At 41.0% G+C, this 24,969-nt stretch overlaps 1 pseudogene; it reads right to left on the bottom strand.

Annotated features, from left to right (window-relative positions):
• Positions 1-24,969, bottom strand: part of LOC129634477 (ankyrin repeat domain-containing protein 26-like) — a 198,795-nt pseudogene that overhangs the window by 130,458 nt on the left and 43,368 nt on the right.

Below are 24,969 nucleotides of genomic sequence, written 5' to 3' on the forward strand. Positions count from 1 at the left end.
TCTGGCTAATATTAAATATTCAAAAATACAAACAATACCTAAACTTTTCTTTTTTATATAAACTCTTTGCATTGGCAAGTAATTGTCTATAAAGGATGCAGAAATAAATAAGAGCAGCATTAAAGGACACAGAAAATATATCAGTAATTTGTGAAAGACTGCTAATAATGTTTTTCTATTGAATATAAATAAAATATCCCCCTTTTCCCTGGAATCTATAAACAACTATGAGGTTAGTATGATGTGATGTTTCAGCTGCTGCTACTGCTAAGTCACTTCAGTTGTGTCCGACTCTGTGTGACCCCATAGATGGCAGCCCACCAGGCTCCCCCGTCCCTGGGATTCTCCAGGCAAGAACACTGGAGTGCGTTGCCATTTACTTCTCCAATGCATGAAAGTGAAAAGTGAAAGTGAAGTTGTTCAGTGGTGCCCGACTTTTAGCGACCCCATGGACTGCAGCCCACCAGGCTCCTCCGTCCATGGGATTTGCCAAGCAAGAGTACTGGAGTGGGGTTCCATTGCCTTCTCCGATGTTTCAGAGCACCTTACAAAGTCATAGCTACTCATCATGTTACTATCAATTAGAATCATCAAGGAATGACCATATCCTATTCAGTATAGCCTAAGTGTTTGTAAATTCACAATTATATACTTTTTGAAAATCTATATATGATAGAATTAACTTAAGCAATCATCTGCATATTCCATTACATAGACATATTACACTTCAGAACCAATGAACAAGCCCTTACCATAAAACTATACATGAACAGAAGTAGAATGCACAATTAGTTCACTGTAATAGTTTAAAGATAATGCCATACAATCAATAAGCTTTCTAGTATTGGAAATGCAAACAAGACTAAACTAAATAAATATGCCATCTGCTGGCTCATTTCCAATAGCATGCTGCTGCTACTGCTAAGTCACTTCAGTCGTGTCTGACTCTGTGTTACCCCATAGACAGCAGCCCACCAGGCTCTCCCGTCCCTGGGATTCTCCAGGCAAGAACACTGGAGTGGGTTGCCATTTCCTTCTCCAATGCATGAAAGTGAAAAGTGAAAGTGAAGTCGCTCAGTAGTGTCTGACTCCTAGCAACACCATGGACTGCAGCCTACCAGGCTCCTCCCTCCATGGGATTTGCCAGGCAAGAGTACTGGAGTGAGTTGCCATTGCCTTCTCCCTCCAATAGCATACATACTCTAAAAGCTCCCTTCTTAACATAAAACAAGTAACACCTGTGAACTCCACATTCCTCTTCAGATACCATCCAGTTCTTCATTGCCTGTCCCAATAACATTCCCTACTGAATGTTTACATGTATTCATTACAGTCCAGCTTCCAAGGGGACTATTTATTGAAATGACTTCCAGCCAAAGGCACTGGTCCTCACCTTAACCTTTCAGCAGTGTTCGTCCACGAGAGTTGAGCAATCTCTTGTCTTGGCCTGAGCACTGTATAATGCTGCTCTATTTCCAGAATAAGTATTCAGTGGTAATATATCTTCCCCTACAAACAAGGAATCTGGAGAATGTACCTGTCATCACCCTGATCCACTTCCCTTAAAATGCTGTCATCATTCACATGCAGCAGACCACTAGTCAGTGAATCGGTCTTTTCAAATATGGTGCAATCACACATTCTTCTGGTGTCCATTTGTCATCGTGCTTTTTCTTTACTTCCTTCCTGTGCACACCAGGATTGCTACTTTAAAAAGTCCACACAAAAAAAGCCAATGTTTTCTAATAATTCAACTGATAAAGAGTAAAAAACAACCAATTCTTACAAAATTCCAACTCTTACCCATCTTAAGTCATTTATTAATTCACAAGACAGTTATATAGTACCAACCATATGCAAGAAAACAAATTCTTCCTTCAAACACAGATATGATTATGATACAATATGATATATAAAACTTGACATATGAAAGTGATAAGTGAAATAAGGAAGGATTTGCAGAAGAAGTGAAGAGAGGAGGTCATGAGAAACAGAAAAGGGAGAAAATCATTCTACTTGGAGATTCTAATGTGAGCACAAACATCAAGCACAGGGCATCTGGCTTGTTTCTGAGGAACCTGGAAGGAAGAGCACAAAATACATGGAAGAAAGTAGAGAGATGCATCTGGAAAGACACTGAGAAGAACCTCAAGGGCCACACTGAAAACCTGGAGTCCACTGGCTAAGCGCCTTGACTCTTAGACATGGGAGTCATAAATAGATTTACACTATATTTTTTTTGTTTTGCTTCTAAATATAATAATGGTGAATTTAAGGACTTCCCTGGTGGTCTAGTGCTTAGGAGTCCACCTACCAATAAAGGGGGAAAGTGTTCCATTCCTGGTCAGAGAAGATCCCTCATGCTATGGTACAACTAAACCGTGCTCCACAGCTACTGAAGCCAGCACCCTAGAGCCCACGCTCAGCATTCAGAGAAGCCACCACACTGAGAAGCCCAAGCACTGCTGCGGCAAAGATCCAGCGCAGCCAAAAATAAATGAAAAAGAATTCACAGAAAAAAAGCCACTCTTAACTTAGGTAGTATTTTAAATGACATGAGGCACATATACCATGAAAGAAGAAACCAAGGAAATATTTGGCCAGGGGAGGAAAGCTCCCTTTTAAACCACCCATATGATCCAGCGACAGCAGCATCACGGCTGAAAGACCAATGCCTCATCGGTTCTCCCGCCACCATCAGCAATTTGGCCTCCCTCCATGGACTTACTCAAAGTGCTAGGAGAGAAAATCCTGCCAGCCAAGAGTACTCTTTCCAGAAAAGTTGTCTTTCAGAAATGAAAGAGAAATAAAAACTGTCCCAAACAAAGCAAACCTAATGGAGTTTATCACTACTAGTCCCGCCTCATGAGAAACGCTGAAAGACGTCTTCAAACTGAAACGAAAGGATGTTCATTAGTGACAAAACAAATTTAAATATACAACACGCTGATTAAGGCAAATATGCAGTCAAATCCAGAATACTCTAATATGTAACATGGTGGTATGTTAAAAAAGGAACTCTAGTAATAAGGCTAAAGGACAAGAATATAAAAATAACTATATCTCTAGTTAAATATAAAATGTGTACATCACAAACATTAGTTCAAGTTAGAAATTATTTTATAGGAACATAACAAGGGCCGTGCTGTTAAATATTGATATAGGGTTACCTATCAGAACCCTCATTCTGCATAGCAGGAAACTCCTGGTTGCTGTTTCCTCCACTCTTTCTGTGCTGAAACAATCCACTCTCATCAGCAGCATCACATATGTTCTCTGATACTTCCACTTCACTACCTTTGTGCTTCTTTTCTTCTTCAACCTTAAATGGAAGTTTGACACTGAGAATAATCGCTATGTATTGATTACAAAGATCTTTGTTTTCAATTTTATTATTTGACTCAGTGCTCACCCTGAATTTAAGTGATAAAAATATTTTTGTGTTTATTTTAATTTTATCACTTACAAGTCACTGAAATTTTTGTAAAATCTGCTCCTTTCTGTTTGAGGAAAAGAAACAAAATTCCCCAAAATTTCAAAAATGGCTTTCTTAATAAGATGCGATTATTCATATTCAGTCTTCCCAGTCATCTGACTGGCAGAGACAGAGAGATAAAAAGACAAAGACACAAAATCTGTCCTCTTTGGTCTTTACTACCACTACCGGGATTTTCCATTAAACAGCCAGATGTAGAGGATGTGACACCTTCGGACCTCAGAAAGGAAAAATTCTTCTCTCTGCACTAAAGCTATTCTTTCCCCTCTGCCTTTCACAATTCTTTTTTCACTTGGATACGGGAGATAGCAAAAAAGTGACGGTGTTTGCTAAATTAAATGAACCAGAGTTTACCAAAACACAAGGAGCAGAATGAAACTGAGGAGTTGTTAGTGTGGAATTCTGGAATATAAGTAATGCTTCCCAATTCCACATTCAATAACCATCAAACCTTACAGCTAGAGGGTATAGAAATAATTACCTAGTATTGCCCCACTATTTACCAAAAACAGCAATAAAGTAAAAAAAAAAAAAGTTCAAGGTTTTGTTTAAGGCCCCTAAACTGGCACTCCCCAGCATTTTATGGCATCAAAAGAGATGATACAATTCTGGAATGTTGAATGTTTTATATTATCAAATGAATTCATCAGATTAATCAGATAAGTTAAAAGCGTGACTTTGGCACAGTAACTCAATGCCTTAGTTGGGGGTAGGGCTCATCTCCTTTTTTTTTTTTTTTTAAACAGGAGAATACATAAAGTTTTTGTTTTGTTTTTTTTTAATCTTTTTATCTGTTGTTCAAATTCAGTCAGAACACGTCTTACACAAAAGAGCAAACAAACAATTTTAAAAACCTATTACTGAAGAAAGAAAAATCTCATAGCATCTCAGAACTCAGTCTTCTCCTTTGTAGATAAACACTTAATTTTTTTTTTCTTTTTTGCTCAGGGTTTATACTGCCTATGGGCTTCCCTGGTGGCTCAAATATTAAAGAATCCACCCTCAATGGGGAGCCCTGGGTTAGAAAGATCCTCTGGAGAAGGGACTAGCTAGCCGCTCTGGTATTCTTTCTGGCCTGGGGAATTCCATGGGCAGAGGAGCCTGGCAGGCTACAGTCCAAGGGTTCGCAAAGACTTGGATATGACTGAGCAACTTTCACACACACACACACACACACACACAATCTATGTAACAAAATCACACATGTCAAAACTTTCTACATTTTAGTAAACAACATAATGGAAAGGTCTGTCTCAAAAGAAACATCTGAGAGTGCTGATTAAAGCATATTGGGAGCACACATATTTGTTATTTAAAAGATCCTGAAGAGGCCATGCTGGAAATCTAAGTGCCCAGCGATTGCAGAAAGCAGAGAAGATCACACATATTCAACCACAATGAAGAGATTAGAGGGAACACATGTGCATGTCCCATCTCTCAGTCAGTGCTTTATTCCCATCCTATGGAAATATAACATATTTAACCCAACAGAGTTAAAGAGGAAAAAAAGACACAAAACCTTAGCTGATTATTCTTCTTAAGCAATTTCCTTGGTGCTTATTCTGGCTCAGAAGACCACATGGTACATAGCTAAATGAGTTTCCCAGTCCATATGAAGACGGACAGAGAAGAATTAGATATGAGAATTTATTGAAGGACAAAAGCCATGAAAATAGTTTCCTGAATACCTGTTATTGAGATAATAATTGATTTCTACACAATTACCTCTTTGGATGACCCTGCTTTATTCATAAATGGAAAATCAAAATGGACCATATCATCAAGAAAGAGAAAAACCAAGGCAAGAGAAAATGAGAAACTCTTTGGAAGTTAGATTTTCTCTTTTTCCAGAGCCAGCAGCTCTACTTGAAACATGTCTATTTCATTCGTAAACCTTTGCATATCCTTCTCTAATTCTTCATTTACATACACTTCAGATACGCTGTGACTATTAGGTGGAGGAGAATTCCCATTTTCTAATTCGGGTTCCATGCTTTTATTGTTACTAGCACTGCAATTATCTGCATGCAGTGGCTTCTGGAACCAGTCCTGTATTGCTTTATTTTTCAGAACAGTATTTTAACAACAGCAAGGAAAACGTGAATTTTTATTTGAATTCTATGTTTCATCTTGTCAGAGTAGACAAGCCACAGACTAGAATGACATGCCTGTTCAGTGTCAAATTTCCAATTAGTGGGATCTTGCCTCATATTTTGTGACATTTGCATATCAATCTCGTGGTCTTTCACTTTGAATATAAATACTGGCTCCCCTACTTTTTAAATTTTCTGTATCATTATAAAAATTCTCCTCAATTTTCATAAACACATGTTCAATGTCTGGTTGACAATTTTCAAAGTCTATTTATTTTCAGGGAAATAAAGCTTTGAAGATGACAGACAAATCTATCCAAGGGACCCAGAGTTTACAGACCATGGAAAAACATTTTTGAGACTAGGTTTTTTTTTGTTGTTGTTCAGGAAATTATTGGAATACTAGAGAGACAGATACTCCAAATTCATCTTTTTCCTCACAATCAAGTATATTATTTGTGAGATTAGGAGTTATTTCCTTTTGAATTGCTACTTCTTTAGGGTTATCACATAGTGGATCTTCCTGAGGAGAAATGGTAATTTGGTATTCCTCACAAAATTTAACTGATCTTCCACTTTAACTCATTTGTAATGGGTGTTAACTTATCTTTCCATTCTAATTTACCTTGTTTGATACACATTTTCTCATACAGTACTACACCAGATAATGAAATTTAAAGTTTTACATAACTGTGCATGGTTATTCTCATATTCATCAAATTTTTCTTGTTCTTTCTCTGTTATCATTTCAAAGTCTAGTTCTCTTGACAGATCTTCATGTTTAGTTAAAATTACTTAGAATGTTTAGATAAAAGACATAATCCTCATTTAAAACAGAGATCTAAAATATTGTATGAAATGACAGATTAAATCAATCTTAATCTTCAGCTGAATATTTACTTCTTTAAGAACTACTTCCAATGACCTGAAAACTTGAACAAACCATTTGGGAAATACCAGATGTCACCAGTTTCAGTTCAGTTCAGTTTAGTCGCTCAGTCCTGTCTGATTCTTTGTGACCCCATGAATCACAGCACGCCAGGCCTCCATGTCCATCACCAACTCCCAGAGTTCACTCAGACTCATGTCCATCGAGTCAGTGATGCCATCCAGCCATCTCATCCTCTGTTGTCCACTTCTCCTCCTGCCCCCAATCCCTCCCAGCATCAGAGTCTTTTCCAATGAGCCAACTCTTTACATGAGGTGGCCAAAGTATTGGAGTTTCAACTTTAGCATCATTCCTTCTAAAGAAATCTTAGGGCTGATCTCCTTCAGAATGGACAGTTTGGATCTCCTTGCAGTTCAAGGGACTCTCAAGAGTCTTCTCCAACACCACGGTTCAAAAGCATCAATTCTTCGGCACTGAGCTTTCTTCACAGTCCCACTCTCACATCCATACATGACCACTGGAAAAACCATAGCCTTGACTAGATGGACCTTTGTTGGCAAAGTAATGTCTCTTTTTTTTCTTACAAGCACACAAACAGCTCAAAGATTCAGTAACAGATTGATCCAAACAGCAGTGAACAAAACAATCAGAAACCAAACAAAATACAGGACAGACATATAAAGTCACCATACATTATCTTCTCATAACAGGACATTTTTAACAACATGTCAAGCATCAGGGAGATGGCAATGGCAACCCACTCCAGTACTCTTGCCTGGAAAATCCCATGGGAGGAGGAGCCTGATAGGCTGAAGTCCATGGGGGTGCGAAGATTTGGACACGACGGAGTGACTTCACTTTCACTTTTCACTTTCATGCATTGTAGAAGGAAATGGCAACCCACTCCAGTGTTCTTGCCTGGAGAATCCCAGGGACGGGAGAGCCTGGTGGGCTGCGATCTATGGAGTCAGGCAGAGTCGGATACGACTGAAGCAACTTAGCAGCAGAAGCCAAGCATCAACTGCAACATTTTTCATGGTTTACAAAATTCCTCTTACTTTTTAGCTTTTGTCAGTTCCTTCATCTGAAATGCTTCCCTTACTCTTCTGACAAATTACTTTTCATCTTTTAAAGCTCAAACTGCTTTGTGAAGTTGTCTTTGATTACTGCCATGTTTCATCTGATAAAGAGGTAGCCTTTCCTTGTAGCTCTCTTAGTACTTTAAATATTTTTCTAGTGTATCTTTATAGATTTTCCTAGTGACAGATATAGATCTGAACTGTAAATCATTTCTTTACATGTCTATCCTCTTGGCTCCTAGACTGCAGAGGACATGCTCTTAAAAGTCACCTGCATATAGCGTTTTTTTTTTTTTTTTAATTGAAGGATAACTGCCTTACAGAATTTTGTTGTTTTCTGTGAAACCTCAACATGAATCAGCCACAGGTACACATATACAGCCCCTTTGAACCTCCGTCTCATCTCCTTCCCCATCCAACCCCTCTAGGTTGATACAGAGCCCCCATGTCTCTTATTCAATAATTATTTCTTGGGTTTCTGCTCAGTACTGACGCTAGAGTTTCATGAAAAATGTAGAAAAGTGTGTCAGGGGTGGATTTTCTAGAGATAATGCCTGAGAGCAGACTTACACTGTTCAAGGGAACAGAGGGCAGGAGAGGGAGAGCATTTCAGGCTGTAGCAAGATGGGGAGAGAAGCACACACACCACAGGGTAGATATTTGTCCAAAGTGAAGGGATAGACAGATGAAGGTCATGGCATCCAGTCCCATCACTTCGTGGCAAAGAGATGGGGAAACAATGAGAACAGAAACAAGACTTTATTTTCTTGGGCTCCAAAATCAATGCACATGGTGACTGCAGTCATGAAATTAAAGGACACCTGCTCCTTGGAAGAAAAGATATGACAAACAGCGTATTAAAAAGCAGAGACATTACTTTGCTGACAAAGGTCTGTCTAGTCAAAGCAAAGGCTTTTCCAGTAGTCATGTATGGATATGAGAGTTGGACCAAAAAGAAGATTGAGCACCGAAGAACTGATGCTTTTCAACTGTGGTATTTGGAAAGACTCATGACAGTTCCTTGGACTGAAAGGAGATCCAACCAGTCAATCCTAAACAAAATCAGTTCTCAACATTCATTGGAAACACTGATGCTAGCACTGAAGCTCCAGTACTTTGGTCACCAGATTTGAACAGTTGACTCATTAGAAAAGACCCTGATGTTGGGAAAGGTTGAAGTCGGGAGGAGAAGGGAATGACAGGATGAGATGGTTGGATGGCATCACCGACTCCATGAACCTGAGTTGAGCAAGCACTGGGAGATAGTGAAGAACAGGGAAGCCTGGTGTGCTGTGGTCCATGGGGCCACATAGAATCAGACACGACTCAGCGACTGAACAACAACAGGGACAAGTGAAGACGGCACCAGCAGCAGTTCAGAATTCTAGAGCAAAGGACTAAAAGGGCTAGAGATAGAGTCAGGCAGAAGTCAGATTATGAGAGCATCGATGGTGCTTTAAGAGGTCTAGACATTAATGTGACTCAGAGTGCCTCATGGTAACGTGTGCTTTTGAGATTGGTGACTGAACACCATGGGAGGGAAGAATCTGAAGGGCATATGAATAACTGGGGGAAGGCGAATCTGAGGGCATTAATACTGGGAATAACAAGGTGATGCAGGCCTGAACTGAGGGAGTGTTTACAGAAATATTTAGGATATAAAACTTTCAGGGTACAGTATAGAATAAATCTTTAATAAACCAATGAATGTACAAATCCAGGGACACTGAAGGATAAAATAACTGCTCAATATTTTATAAAATGTATTGACTGAGAAGAAAATGATCAACATGAACTGACTGAAGTGGCTTCTATCTATTTTATAGTTTTCCTATCTCACATCGTCCAGTGTTGAAGGGACTCATGTAGGCATTTTTTTGAACTTGTTTTCCCTGGACCTACCAAGCTCATGGAGAGACAAGAGCAAATGACTCAGCTGTATAGATTAAAAGAAAAAAAAAAAAAAAAGACCAACATGTTGAGTTTAGAGCCCGTAGTCACTATACTAGGAGATAACTGATAATATTCTGTAAATGCAAGGTGAAGATAGAAAAGAAAAAAGTACAGGAGTGAAAAAAGAAAGAGTGGATGATTTCTTACCATAGTCTTGACCGTATGACTGATTAAGGGCACTAAATTAATTAGTATTTATGGACAACACATTCTTAGACATGGTTACTCAATAGACTGGGCATCCTAGTAGAATCAGAATTGACTTTCTATATACTGCTTTTAAGTGATACACCACTCCTTTATACCAACCTCCCTTGTGAACTCTTAATTCATTACAAATACTAAAACAAGTTGATATACTATGTGGACACACCTGAGAAGGAGGTACTATGTAGCAAATTTCCCGTGACTCCCATTCCCACTGGGAAAGCCAATTCTAAAAATATGAAGTCACAGAAAACGCAAGAAGTATTTTAGTATTTGGTATCAGAGTTGCTTTTGCAGTTATAGTGAATATAATCATGCTTAATACTTATGAATTGACAGCCATATAAAAACATTGCTACAAAGTCCTGTTTTGAGAAGGCAGTCTCTAGATGGCTACCTAGTCCCAGCATTCTAAACATAATCCTGCTACCCACTCTTAGGTGTATGCTAAACACCAGCCTGAACGAATTGTGTTTTCCCAACTCTTTTTGTTATTTATTGTATTACTATGGCCAGATGGGCTTCCTTGGTGGCTCAGAGATTAAAGCGTCCACCTACAATGCCGGAGACCTGGGTTTGATCCCTGGGTCGGGAAGATTCCCTGGAGAAGGAAATGGCAACCCACTCCAGTATTCTTGCCTGGAGAATCCCATGGATGGAGGAGCCTGATGGACTATAGTCCATGGGGTCTCAAAGAGTCAGACACGACTAAGTGATTTCACAACTTCACAAATGGTCAGAGGGAGAATGCAAACACCTTGCTAAGAGCTACTGATTGGCAATAGGTTGCATAAAAGGAGTTAGCACAAGGTAGACTTTGCCACAGAATTTAATTTGGAACCATCAGCAGGATGGTAAGGCCGTGCCCAACTGGCCCACAGCTGAGTGCTCTGGGCTTCTGCATTACCTTCGTTGCTTCCTCTGTTACCTGGCAGCTCCGATTTGCATAGAGGACAGAGCGAGTAATTCCCTACCAGGAACACCGCTACAGGCTCTATCTTCATTTTATCTATTACGGTCTTCTGTCCAAATTCTGTGGATGCTGACTGATTTTTGTCATTGAATGGGCCACCAATGCATACTGACCATCACATCTCACATGCCTGGCTCGTTTACAAGTCTCATTACTGATGGTCAAAGCAGCAGAAGCCCAATTTGAAAAATGTGAAAACAAGGTCTCCATTTATTAGAATGTGAGAATGCAACTCTGACTAAATTGTAGAAAGTCTTTCTTCAGAGAATCAGTTCCATGCCCACCTCTCCGCTGAAACTCACTAGTCCTTCACAGCTTACAGTATCTCACACATCACCATGATTCAAGAAGAGACGTAAACTAGTGTGTCTCATTTCTTCTACTTTTTAATTGCCTAGTATTACTGATTTATTACCTTATTAAGAAATTCAGACTTAAATTGAAGAAAGTAGGGAAAACCACTAGACCATTCAGGTATGACCTAAATCAAATTCCTTATGATTATACAGTGGAAGAGATAAATAGATTTAAGGGCCTAGATCTGATAGATAGAGTGCCTGATGAACTATGGAATGAGGTTCATGACATTGTACAGGAGACAGGGATCAAGACCATCCCCATAGAAAATAAATGCAAAAAAGCAAAATAGCTGTTTGGGGAAGGCTTACCAATAGCTGTGAAAAGTAGAGAAGTTAAAAGCAAAGGAGAAAAGGAAAGATATAAGCATCTGAATGCAGAGTTTCAAAGAATAGCAAGAAGAGATAAGAAAGCCTTCCTCAGCGATCAATGCAAAGAAATAGAGGAAAACAACAGAAAGGGAAAGACTAGAGATCTCTTCAAGAAAATGAGAGATATCAAGGGGACATTTCCTGCAAAGATGGGCTCTATAAAGGACAGAAATGGTATGGACCTAAAACAAGCAGAAGAAATTAAGAAGAGGTGGCAAAAATACACAGAAGAACTGTACAAAAAAGATCTTCATGTCCCACATAATCACGATGGTGTGATGACTGACCTAGAGCCAGACATCCTGGAATGTGAAGTCAAGTGGGCCTTACAAAGCATCACTATGAACAAAGCTAGTGGAGGTGATGAAATTCCAGTTGAGCTATTTCAAATCCTGAAAGATGATGCTGTGAAACTGATGCACTCAATATGCCAGCAAATTTGGAAAACTCAGCAGTGGCCACAGGACTGGAAAAGGGCAGTTTTCATTCCGATCCCAGAGAAAGGCAATGCCAAAGAATGCTCAAACTACCGTACAATTGCACTCATCTCACATGCTAGTAAAGTAATGCTCAAAATTCTCCAAGCCAGGCTTCAGCAATATGTGAACGCTGAACTTCCTGATGTTCAAGCTCGTTTTAGAAAAGGCAGAGAAACCAGAGATCAAATGGCCAACATCCACTGGATCATCAAAAGCAAGGGAGTTTCATAAAAACATTTATTTCTGGTTTATTGACTATGCCAAAACTTTTGACTGTGTGCATCACAATAAACGGAGGGAAATTCTGAAAGAGATGGGAATACCAGACCACCTGATCTGCCTCTTGAGAAATCTGTATGCAGGTCAGGAAGCAACAGTTAGAACTGGACATGGAACAACAGACTGGTTCCAAATAGGAAAAGGAGTTCATCAAGACTGTAAATTTTCACCCTGCTTATGTAACTTCTATGCAGAATACATCATGAGAAACGCTGGACTGGACAAAACACAAGCTGGAATCAAGATTGCCATGAGAAATATCAATAACCTCAGATATGCAGATGACAACACCCTTATGGCAAAAAGTGAAGAGGAGCTAAAAAGCCTCTTGATGAAAGTGAAAGTGGAGAGTGAAAAAGTTGGCTTAAAGCTCAACATTCAGAAAACGAAGATCACAGCATCTGGTCCCATCACTTCATGGGAAATAGATGGGGAACCAGTGGAAACAGTGTCAGACTTTATTTTGGGGGGGCTCCAAAGTCACTGCAGATGGTGACTGCAGCCATGAAATTAAAAGACGCTTATCCTTGGAAGGAAAGTTATGTCCAACATAGATAGCATATTCAAAAGCAGAGACATCACTTTACCAACAAAGGTCCGTCTAGTGAAGGCTATGGTTTTTCCAGTGGTCATGTATGGATGTGAGAGTTGGACTGTGAAGAAGGCTGAGTGCCGAAGAATTGATGCTTTTGAACTGTGGTGTTGGAGAAGACTCTTGAGAGTCCCTTGGACTGCAAGGAGTTCCAACCAGTCCATTCTGAAGGAGATCAGCCCTGGGATTTCTTTGGAAGGAATGATGCTAAAGTTGAAACTCTAGTATTTTGGCCACCTGATGCGAAGAGTTGACTCATTGGGAAAGACTCTGATGCTGGGAGAGATTGGGGGCAGGAGGAAAAGGGGACGACAGAGGATGAGATGGCTGGGTGGCATCACTGACTCAATGGACGTGAGTCTGATTGAACTCAGGGAGTTGGTGATGGACAGGGAGGCCTGGCATGCTGCGATTCATGGGGTCACAAAGAGTCAAACATGACTGAGTGACGGAACTGACTGACTGATTACTGATTTTGATTTACTCAACTTCTATTACATATTCTGTATTCCATAAGAACTTTACCAATAATTATTTTTTTCAACATCAGTTCAGTTTAGTCACTCAGTCGTGTCTGACTCTTTGCGGCCTCATGAACTGAAACACACCAGGCTTCCCCATACATCATCAATTTCTGGAGTCTATGCAAATGCATATCCATTGTGTCAGCGATGCCATCAAACCATCTCATCCTCTGTCGTCCCCTTCTCCTCCTGCCCTCAATCTTTCCCAATATCAGGGTCTTTTCAAATGAGTCAGCTCTTCACATCAGGTGGCCAAAATATTGGAGTTTCAGCTTCAACATCAGTCCTTCCAATGAACACCCAGGACTGATTTCCTTTAGGATGGACTGGATGGATCTTGTTGCAGTCCAAGGGACTCTCAAGAGTCTTCTCCAACACTACAGTTTAAAAGCATCAATTCTTCTGCGTTCAGCTTTCTTTATAGTCCTTCTCTCTTATCCATGCATGACTATTTTTCAACATACAAATATATTATTAAGAAAATGTATATCTACCTTATTTTACACTTAATTACGCCTTGTAATACTGTGTGCTCTAGAGACCATGGTTTTAAAAACACTTTTAATGAGTGCTGCTACTTTAATTAATATTACAAACCTAGACAACATTAAAAAGCAAAGACATCACTTTGCTGACAAAGTTCCGTACAGCCAAAGTCAGGGTTTCTTCAGTAGTCATGTACAGATGTGAGAGTTGGACTATACAGATGGCTGAGTGCCAAAGAATCGATGCTTTCAAACAGTGATGCTAGAGAAGACATCTGAGAGTCCCTTGGACAGCAAAGAGATCAAACCAATCAATCATAAGAGAAATCAATGCTGAATATTCACTGGAAGGACTGATGCTGAAACTAAAGCTCCAATACTAAGGGCACCTCATGTGAAGAGCTGAATCACTGGAAAAGATCCTGATGCTGGGAAAGATTGAGGGCAGGAGGAGAAGGAGATGTCAGAGGATGAGATGGTGGGATAGCATCACTGATGCAATGCATATGAACTTGGGCAAACTCTAGGAGATCGTGAGGCACAGGGAGGCCTAGCGTGCTGCAGCCCATGGGCTCAAAAAGAGTTGGACCCGACTTAGCGACTGAACACCACCACCAATGACACCTTTAATTACAATGAGATGGTTTTTCCTCAGATTATCAATATCTTCAGAACTGATTTTTTAAGCCCTGAATAGACATCATAAACTTATATGAGACATGATAGTCTTGTGGGTGGCCAATTGTTTCCACATAAAAATAGGATGTCTAGCACCACACTGGATCCAAAGAGCACAGAGCACCATGAGGGAAGAATGAATGCAACACAGAAATATTTGTTTTTTAAAAAAAAGAAACTCTCTGGTCAAAATTTCTTTAGAGAAATCAAAGAAACAAGCAAGAAATGTAAAAGTGAAACTTTAAACCCTGTGTCAACACAAGGGTCCCTTTATCATTTCACATCCAACCATGCCAATGGTTTAAAGTGGTGGTTCTGTAGTGTGCCCTGAGAATTCCTGAAGTCCAGAGACCCACTGGGTCAGGGGATCCAAGAAGTCAAAACTCTTTTCACAACAACTCTAAACATTACTTCCATGCTCAATTATGTTCTGAGTGCACACAGAAGTTCTCCAGAGACAGGATATGTGATATCAGAACTCTAATGACTAATGGAATTAGCCATTATGATTGTGTGTGCCTGTATTTTTACCTTTTTTAGTTTTATTTTCCAGGAGTCTCTGGCTGAGGCAAGGATTGGAGGTGGCCTGCTGCACCGCCAGGGTCACTGAGTGCAGCAGTGCATGCATGGGACCTGTTGAAAGAGGTGCCATTATCTTCATTACCTCCACCATAGTTTGGCCTCAGGACAAACAACAGGGAGGGAACACAGCCCCATCCATCAAGAGAAAATTGGATTTAAGATTTACTGAGCATGGCCCCACCCATCAGAGCAGGATCTAGTTTCCCCCTCAGTCAGTCTTTCCCATCGGGAAGTTTCCATAAGCCTCTTATCCTTATCCATCAGAGGGCAAGCAGACTGAAAACTTCAATCACAGAAAACAAACCAAACTGATCACATGGAGCACAGACTTGTCTAACTCAATGAAATTATGAGCGAGCCAAGCCATGAAGGGCCATCCAAGATAGACAGGTTATGCTTTAATGTTCTGACAAAACATGGTTCACTGGAGAAGGGAATGGCAAACGACTTCAGTATTCTTGCCTTGAGAACCCCATGAACAGTATGAAAAGGCAAAAAGATAGGACACTGAAAGATGAACTCCCCATCAGCAGATCAGTAGGTGTCCAATATGCTACTAGAGATCAGTGGAGAAATAAATCCAGAAAAGTGAAGAGATGGATCCAAAGCAAAAGCAACACCTAGCTGTGGATGTGACTGGTGATGGGAGTCAAGTCCAAGGCTGTAAAGAGCAATACTGCATAGGAACCTGGAATGTTAGGTCCATGAATCAAGGCAAATTGGAAGCGGTCAAGCAAGAGATGGCAAGAGTGAACATCAACATTTTAGGAATCAGTGAACTAAAATGGACTGGCTTGGGGTTTACCTCATAAGTCGTGTCCGATGCTTCTGACCCCATGGGTATTTGTAGCTCACCAGACTCCTTTGGTGGTAGGATTTTTCAAGCAAGAATGCTGGAGTGGGTTGCCATTTCTTTCCTGAGGAGATCTTCCTGACCAAAGCATCAAACTTGGGTCTTCTTCATGGCAGGTAGATTCTTTACCAACTGAGCTACCAGGGAAGCCCCCAAATGGACTGGTGCCAGGGTCCCGCCCAGGTTGGTTTCAGGGATTCCCTCAGGATGACGGTGTTGGTGATTAAGGGATAGCAAAGGCTGAGAGATTTATTAGATGTTCAATAATAACTGGTTAACACGGGAAATCAATAAAGTTTGTGACACCAAACTTGCTCTGACCAAGGAGGCCACAGGCGCCCTCTCGAGTAGCAGAAGGTGCCCCACCTTAGGCACCTTCTCGAGTGGGTCTTAGAAGCCCAGGCAAATAAGTGGTCGCAGAGGACCCCTGTGCTCCAAATTATTTTGGCATGAAGGAAGAACAGAAGAGAAAAGGAGGAAAAGGAAACAAGAAAAAATGGCACGGGGAGACCAAGTTCGGTGAGCAAGGCCCATAGCTTTATTTTCAACAGGGGCTTTATACCCTAAGTTGCATATAGAGGGTAATAGGGGGTGTGAAATCATGAAAAGTCAGCAGTCTTTGATCCTTATCGAAACCAGGGTTTCTTTTCTGCAAACTTATTGTATACAAATGGTTTAGGTGATTTACATCATCTTCTGGCCAGAAGGCCTGTTAACATTTTATGACTCTGACAAAGGTTTGTCAACCATAAGACTTATTTTCTCTAAGAGTAATTATTTTAAAGTTTGGCGCCATCCTCCGAAGGTGTTAGATAAAGTTGCATTCCTATAGGGCAAAGGTGCAGTGGGTTTACAACAAAGGAAATAATTTATTACCTTAAGGGTCTAAAGTTGTTAACACCAAGGCCACTACTTATTTTTCCTACATACCTACTATATTAACTGATACACTTCCAAGGATACAATAAAGGGGATGTGGAAACTTGGCAGCAAGCATTGGCTCAACAATGAAGTCTTCTACTAGTTCTATCCTAACAATTTCTAACTCTCTGAGAGGCTCTATACTATTTGAATATCTTAAGCTTCCCATGCCTCTCTCAGCTGGCAGACTGTAAACAATCGTATACATAGCTGTAGGCGTCCGGGTAAACCTGTCAGGCAAGTTAGAGAGCCTTCTGAGGGGTCTGTCAACCAAAACACTCCTGTCACGCCCAGGAACTTTATTAACTGGAGCTGTAAGTTAACTCTTTTTCAGAGAGAGAGATGGTGGTGGGGGACAGCCCCCTGTAAAGTCAGAGGTGTAGGTCAGAGCACAAAGCAGTAAAGTAGGCAGACTCTGGTTTTGGGGGTAGATGCTCGAGAATCTAGGGGGACTCCTGAGGCTTGATCCTGCCTTTGCGTATGTCGAGCCTCCTTCCTCATGACCTTTGCCACAGGCGGAGTTCCTCACACTGGCTCCCAGCATCTCCCCCTTTTTTATTTCTTAAAACAGTCAAATGCAGCTCAGTCACGAGCCTCTGAATGTTCTGCCGAAGAAACCTGACAATACAGGAAAGAATTATTATAAGAAGCAGAACTAAAGCAGCCACAGCAGCATAGCTAAAAACAGTAGACAGAATATTCTTTCCTGAAATGAAGTTAGAGAAAGTGTGAAAGAAGTCATTTCCTGTTCCAGTGGCAGTAAAATCTAATCGGGATTGCTCCATGGTTGCTATTTGATTGTGAAGGTTCCCTAAATCTAAACCAATGTCAGAGCTGTTCCAGACACCTGAAATATGGTTTTTAATTTTTTCCCTGTCATAATCTGTCTCATTTACTTTCAAAGGTGTTACACATATCCACTGGTAGTCGGCATGACAGGACAATGCCATTTTCACTTTTAAAGCCTGCAATTCAGTCCCAATATGTATTATTGCTTCCTCTAGGGCATCTATCCTCGTTTCTAACTTCTTATCTATAGCTTCCTGTGTTGCCATTGTTAAATAAACATATTTGGACATAGTATCAACATATTGAGCAGTATGTACTTGTTAGTCAATGATATTGCTGCCACAATAACAGAAGTAATTGCAGTTATTAAAGCTGCTATTCCCAAGATAAGTAAGCCCACAAACCATCGTGTTCCCATCAAATCCTGTAGTTGTTGTAATACAGCCAAACCGTAATTATCATTCCAGTAATTAGGCACAGTTACAGGTATCATGAGATAGGGTGGGTGTTTTAACACCACAAGAGAACAAACATTATATTAGGGGGTCAAACAAGATGAAAGCATACATTGTTCACAAGTTACTATAGTAAGTTTGCCTGAATAATTCATGTATACATTTAGTCTCTTGGAGTCATTAGTCAAGAGAAAAACATAAGGTGAGGGTAGACAAGCTAAAACGGAATAAGTAGAATTGCTATCTGTATGGAATAAGGAAATGGGAGCAGTGGCAGCAAGGGCCCTCCAAATTTCTGGCTGCCAAAAGGTTCTGTTCTTAGTTGTATAAGACAATATAGGAGGAACAAATTGATTATTATGCCATCTAGTGATGTTTAATGGCCAACGAACCAAGTCTTTCTTCCAATTATAATATCTACTGAGAAAGTCACCAAGGAACAATGGGCTTGTACCTGGGCCTGGGTTACTCCAGTCTTGAATCATGTAATTTCATCCTCCTGGTATTCTATAATCAATTCTCGAATCATAAGTACAAGATTTCCAAATCGGATACCCTGTACGATCATCTATGGTGTTCCATATGATATCTGAAGGCTCGATATTATAACATCTTGGATATCCAGGAGGGGGTCTATGGAATACAGTTTTGTGGGGATCAAGGGCCCCGAGTATATGAGCCTGTAATATCCAAACCGCTAGATGCCCTCTAAGTTCAATACTTGAGGCTGGAGAATGGGTCAGAATTGCTTTTTTAGAGGCTCAAATACATCCTTCCTTAGGGGGAGTAATAAAGCTTTCTATATTGTTGGGGAAGTTGAAGCAAACAGGAAGATCATCTGTTAATCACCTGAAGGTAAAATTGAAATTAATAGATATTTATCTGTTGTATGGGAAGTATATGACCCTTCCAGTAACTGAGGCTGGTTTGTGTGGACCCGTAAAAGGTCACTGTTCCAAGTAACTACTTGAAAGGTTGGAGGATCTGGGAAGTAAGCCCAATACTTTTCAGGAGTGGGGGAGGAGGTGCTAACCTGGCAAGATAATAAGGCAAGCATAGCAATAAACACCTTCTCAGGGGAGGTAGGAGAGCCCTGCAGGGAAGCTATCCCTTGTGCCTGGTGACAGAGCATCTTAATCTGTCCCCAGGTAGGTATGGAAGCTTGTTGAGTTGCCCCTTGTAGGACATCCTGGTAATTTCCTTCAAGGTAAAGAATTAGGGGGAACAATATCTCATACAGAGTTGTGACATCTGTCTGGTGGGTGGTTCCTCTTCCTGTTCATCCAGAATCTCTGGCGTCATTCGTCTTGAGACCAGCTGGGCTTCCTGTATTGGCGGAGGGAGTGGAGGTAGAGGACGTCCCTTCCTTTTTTGTGGTCGTGGCAGCAGAGGGACCAGATGCCTGGGGAGCTGTGACATGATGAATCAGTCTGTCCGGTATCCAAATCGGAGAATCTGCATCCTGTGGAAAAATACAAGCATATCCTCGACCACTGGTTAACAATGGGTCAGGACCTTTCCATAGTCCGGAGAGGAGGTCCTTCCATTTAACTAATGGTTTTGCATTCAATTGCTCTGGGCACCAATGGCAAAGCATTGCTGTAGTTCCGGCTGAATCAGCATTTAAAATATTTATTACGGAAAGAGCATGTTGCAAGATTTGATGGGGAAAGCTATACTTAGACTCCCCTTCTTTTAGTTTTTGAATTTGGATTTTTAATGTTTGATGTGCTCGTTCCACAATGGCTTGTCCCTGTGGATTATAAGGGATGCCTGTATTATGTTTAATTTGAAAGTTTATACAAAATTCCTGAAAAGACTTAGAAGTGTAAGCAGGAGCATTGTCAGTTTTCAAAGTTTTTGGCAGGCCCAAATATGAAAAACAAGTAAAGAGATGTTGTATTACATCTTTAACTGCTTCCCCTGTACAAGCAGTTGCAATAATAACATAAGAAAAGGTATCCACAGTTACATGGACAAAAGCCAATTTTGCAAACGAAGAGATGTGAGTTACATCCATTTGCCAGAGTGCATTAGGTTTGAAACCGTGATGGTTAACTCCCATAGGTACACTATTCACAGCAGTGGGACAATGAGAACAGGAACGAACAATCTCCTGAGCAGATTCTCGAGGAATCTGAAATTGATATCTTAGCACAGTAGCATTTTGATGGTGGAGAAAATGAGAAGCTCGGGCTTCTTCAAAAGCATAAGCCACTGTGAATTTAGTTAGTGAATCTGCCAGGTCATTTAAGGCATTTAAAGGTCCAGGCAATCCAGAATGAGCCCGAATGTGGCCAATAAAATATACTCGGCTTCGTTTCCAAATTTGCTGCTGCAGTTAAGTTAACAAGTGAAATATTGCAGTTTTGTTCTCAGGCAGAACCGCAGTCTCAATGTGTGGAAACAGCCTGACCACATACTGAGAGTCAGTTCAGTTCAGTTCAGTCACTCAGTCGTGTCCGACTCTTTGCGACCCCGTGAATCGCAGCATGCCAGGCCTCCCTGTCCATCACCAACTCCCAGAGTTCACTCAGACTCACGTCCATCGAGTCAGTGATGCCATCCAGCCATCTCATCCTCTGTCGTCCCCTTCTCCTCCTGCCCCCAATCCCTCCCAGCATCAGAGTCTTTTCCAGTGAGTCAACTCTGCATGAGGTGGCCAAGGTACTGGTGTTTCAGCTTTAGCATCATTCCTTCCAAAGAAATCCCAGGGCTGATCTCCTTCAGAATGGACTGGTTGGATCTCCTTGCAGCCCAAGGGACTCTCAAGAGTCTTCTCCAACACCACAGTTCAAAAGCTTCAATTCTTCGGTGCTCAGCCTTCTTCACAGTCCAACTCTCACATACATACATGACCACAGGAAAAAAAAAACATAGCCTTGACTAGACGGACTTTTGTTGGCAAAGTAATGTCTCTGTTTTTGAATATGCTATCTAGGTTGGTCATAACTTTCCTTCCAAGGAGTAAACGTCTTTTAATTTCATGGCTGCAGTCACCATCCGCAGTGATTTTGGAGCCCAGAAAAATAAAGTCTGACACAGTTTCCACTGTTTCCCCATCTATTTCCCATGATGTGATGGGACCAGATGCCATGATCTTCGTTTTCTGAATGCTCAGCTTTAAGCCATCTTTTTCACTCTCCACTTTCACTTTCATTAAATTCCTCCTCTGCAAACATAACAAAAGCCTCTATAACAGCTGTGAGTTCAGCTCTCTGGGCTGAAGTCTCCTGCATATGTAAAACTTTATGCTGATCTCTTGTAACTATAGAAGCTCTACCGTTAGCTGCCCTGTCAGTAAAATCCATTTGAGCGTCTGAGATGGGGGAGTGTTTACATCTAACAGGGAAAATAACTGGATGTTCAGACATAAAATTTAGCAAAACATGTGAAGGTAAATGATGCAGAATTTGGCCAAAATAATTTCCTACAGCAATCTGCCAATTTTCATCAAACATTAGAAGAGCATCAAGCTGTTCTTTATTATATGGAATTACAATTTCTGCTGGCTCTTTACCAAATAATTCAATACTCTGCTTTCTCCCTTTAATATTAAAGTAGCCACTAAACCTGGATAAGAAGCCACTAACTTTTTAACTTAAGCAGGAAAATGGATCCACTCTAGGGGTCCTTTTTGCCATAAAACTCCCGTAGGTGCTGTTGGAGTAGCCAGGCAGAGGAGTTGCCAGTTTGTTTGTAAATCAATTCTTTTTACATAGCTATCAGATAAAGCTGCTTCTACTTTGTCTAAGGCCTCCCGAGCCTCAGCAGTTAATTGTCTTTTAGAAGTTGGATCAGGATCCCTGCGTAAAATGTTAAAAAGAGGCTTTAATTCGGCAGTGGTTAGTTTTAAATAGGGACTAATCCAATTAATATCGCCTAAAAGTTTTTAATAATCATTTAAAGTAACAAGGTGATATTTTCTTAATTATAAAGGGGCATGAGTCACTGTTTCTTAGTTGATAACCCTTCCTAAGTAAGTTATGGGCGGATTGACCTGAATTTTTCTTGGGCAATTTTTAAGCCTCTGGCTGCCAATGCCTGGGTCAAATCTTGGAGGACAGTTTGTAAATGAGCTCTATCAGGATGAGCTATTAAAATATCATCCATATAGTGAATCATATAAAGTTGTTCATATTTAGCCCTAATATCTTCTATAGCTGCATTAACAAATTTTTGACATAAAGTAGGGCTATTTTTCATTCCCTGGGTCAACACTTTCCATTGAAACCTTAAAAGAGGCTGTTTAAAATTTTCTGCTGGTAAACTAAAGGCAAATCGCTTTTTATCCTGAGCATTTAAGGGGATAGTGAAAAAACAGTCTTACAAATCAATTACAATAATATTATGTCCTTCTGGGACGGCTACTGGGGAAGGAAGCCCAGGTTTTAAGGCTCCCATATCTTCCATAGTGGTGTTAATAGCTCTTAAATCTTTTAAAAGTTGCCACTTGCCAGATTTTTTCTTAATAACAAAAATAGGAGTGTTCCAGGGACTAGTGGAGGGCTCAATATGTCCCAGTTGCCATTGTTCAGAAATTAACATTTTAGCTGCCAGTAATTTTTCCTGAGGCAGAGGCCATTGTTCTACCCACACTGAGTCTTGAGATTTCCATGTAATGGGGTCAGCAGCAAAAACAATGGCCTCCATTATAAATTTGGATATCCCAATCCAGTATGTAGCTGTTGAGGGGTTGGACAAATTGGCTCAATTATTCCTTCCTGTTGTTTATCTAATCCTTTGGGTGGATCATAGCCCATATGGAGCATTTGAGAGGTCACTTTTTCATCGGGACTGAAAAGTAGCACTCGCATTTGAGATAACACGTCCCTCCCCCATAGAGTAAAGGGGAGTGAAGGAACTACATAAGGCTGGAAAGTTCCACAGGTATTCTCAAACTGCCAATCTAATATTTTTTCACTTTTAGCTACAGCCTGGGCTCTCCCTATTCCCACCAAGTCATTTTCAGTTGTATGCATTGGCCAGGAACTAGGCCAATCTTTCCCAGCAATGCAGGAAACATCTGCCCCTGTATCTAACAGCCCCACAACAGACTTGCCATAAGCCAAGATAGTTTTCATAGGGCATTTCTGAGTAATCTCTGTTACCCAAATGACCATATCACTAGACCCAAACCCTCTTTCTTGTCTCTCACTTTGAGTAGCAGCATGCCCTATGGCAGTGTGATAAGGTAAAAATAAAAGCTGAGCTATTCTTTGTCATTTATGAATTTGTATAGTTTTAGTTGCGGGTGAAATCTTTATTTGAATTTTTCCTGTAGCTGCTACTGCTGCTAATTCGCTTCAGTCGTGTCCGACTCTGTGCGACCCCATAGACAGCAGCCCACCAGGCTCCCCCGTCCCTGGGATTCTCCAGCCAAGAACACTGGAGTGGGTTGCCATTGCCTTCCCCAATGCATGAAAGTGAAAAGTGAAAGTGAAGTTGCTCAGTCATGTCCGACTCTTTGCGACCCCATGGACTGCAGCCCACCAGGCTCCTCCATCCATGGGAATTTCCAGGCAAGAGTGCCAATGCCTTCTCTTCTCCTGTAGAGTCTAAATCAATTACTCCAGGGACAATTGTAGTCCTTGCATGGCTAAAGAGCTTCTGCCTAATATGATTCCTGCCAAGTCTGTTGGTAATGGGCCTCTAATCCCGGTAGGGATTTTTATAGTGGGACTATCTGGTGTCAATTTTGTTGAGGTGGTGGAACTGAGGTCCAATCCTGGGCTGCCTGGGGTTGCTCTGATGAGCTCTGTTATGGGACGAAGGGTATGAATGGGTTAATTGTTGTTGCCATTGCCCCAGTCGTTATCGGGGCCTGAGGCTGGCCCCTCAACCCGTTTTCCGACTGCTGGTCAGGAACTAGCGAGGTTCTGTTTTTATGGAATCTTGATCTACAGGCTTTAGCCCAATGATATCCCTTCTGGCAATGAGGACAAAGTGATTTAAGGAGATTAGGAGTCATACCCGTGGAAGCAGGGTTTGGCTGAGAAGAGTTAGCTGTTCTTTGGGGGCAGGCGCATATAAAGTGCCCCTCCTGACCACAAGAAAAGCAGGCTCTGGACGAGCCAGCATTCCGGCCTTGATTATTGGAATTCCTGCCTGTAAGAAAAGATTGAACTACTTGCTGATAAGAATCTCCTTTTATGGGTGCTGCTATGGCAGCACCCTGCATCATTGCTGGCCCTCATCTGCACATTGCTTGATTAAATCAGACAGTGTTCCATATTTTTTTATAGGACATAGGATAGTCTGGCAAGTAGAGTTAGCACTTTTTAATGCTAATTGTTTTATCAATATGTTAGCTGCCTCATTACTAGAAATTACTCTGTGAATTCCTTCCATAAGCCGTGCTACAAAGTCCTCATATGGCTCCTCTGGTTTTTGTTTGATGTTTGAAAAGGAAGATGTTGATTCCTTTCCTTTTACAGTGATTGCCAGGCCTTAAGGGCACAGCCTGTCGCTTGATCTAGAATCCTTGTGTCTAGAGTCATTTGATCCCCCAGTGTTCCAAATGCATTAGTTCCTGCTATCATATCTTTGGTAATATGACTCAGGTCATGTCTGCGGTTGGCATCAGCCTGCTGTTGGGCAGCATCAGAATATTCAGCTTTCCAAAGCATAAATTGCCCTCCAGATAGGCAAGCCTTAGCAACTGATTTCCAATCATGAGGTGTCATCCATTTGGCCGCTAAGGCCTCTAACAGTGTTATAGTATACGGGGCTGTAGGCCCATATGTAGCACAAGCTTGTTTAAGCTCTTTTATCATTTTCATTGAAATGGGTTCCCAGTAAGGGGGTTTTCCCGTACCATGTGCATCATACACTATTGGAAAACAGGCTTCAATGTAGGGATTAATCTCCTTGACAGGGCCCGAGAGGACCCTCCTCCAGGGAACTCCTGATAG

Source organism: Bubalus kerabau, chromosome 19 (assembly GCF_029407905.1).
Source record: "Bubalus kerabau isolate K-KA32 ecotype Philippines breed swamp buffalo chromosome 19, PCC_UOA_SB_1v2, whole genome shotgun sequence".
NCBI lineage: Eukaryota > Metazoa > Chordata > Mammalia > Artiodactyla > Bovidae > Bubalus > Bubalus kerabau.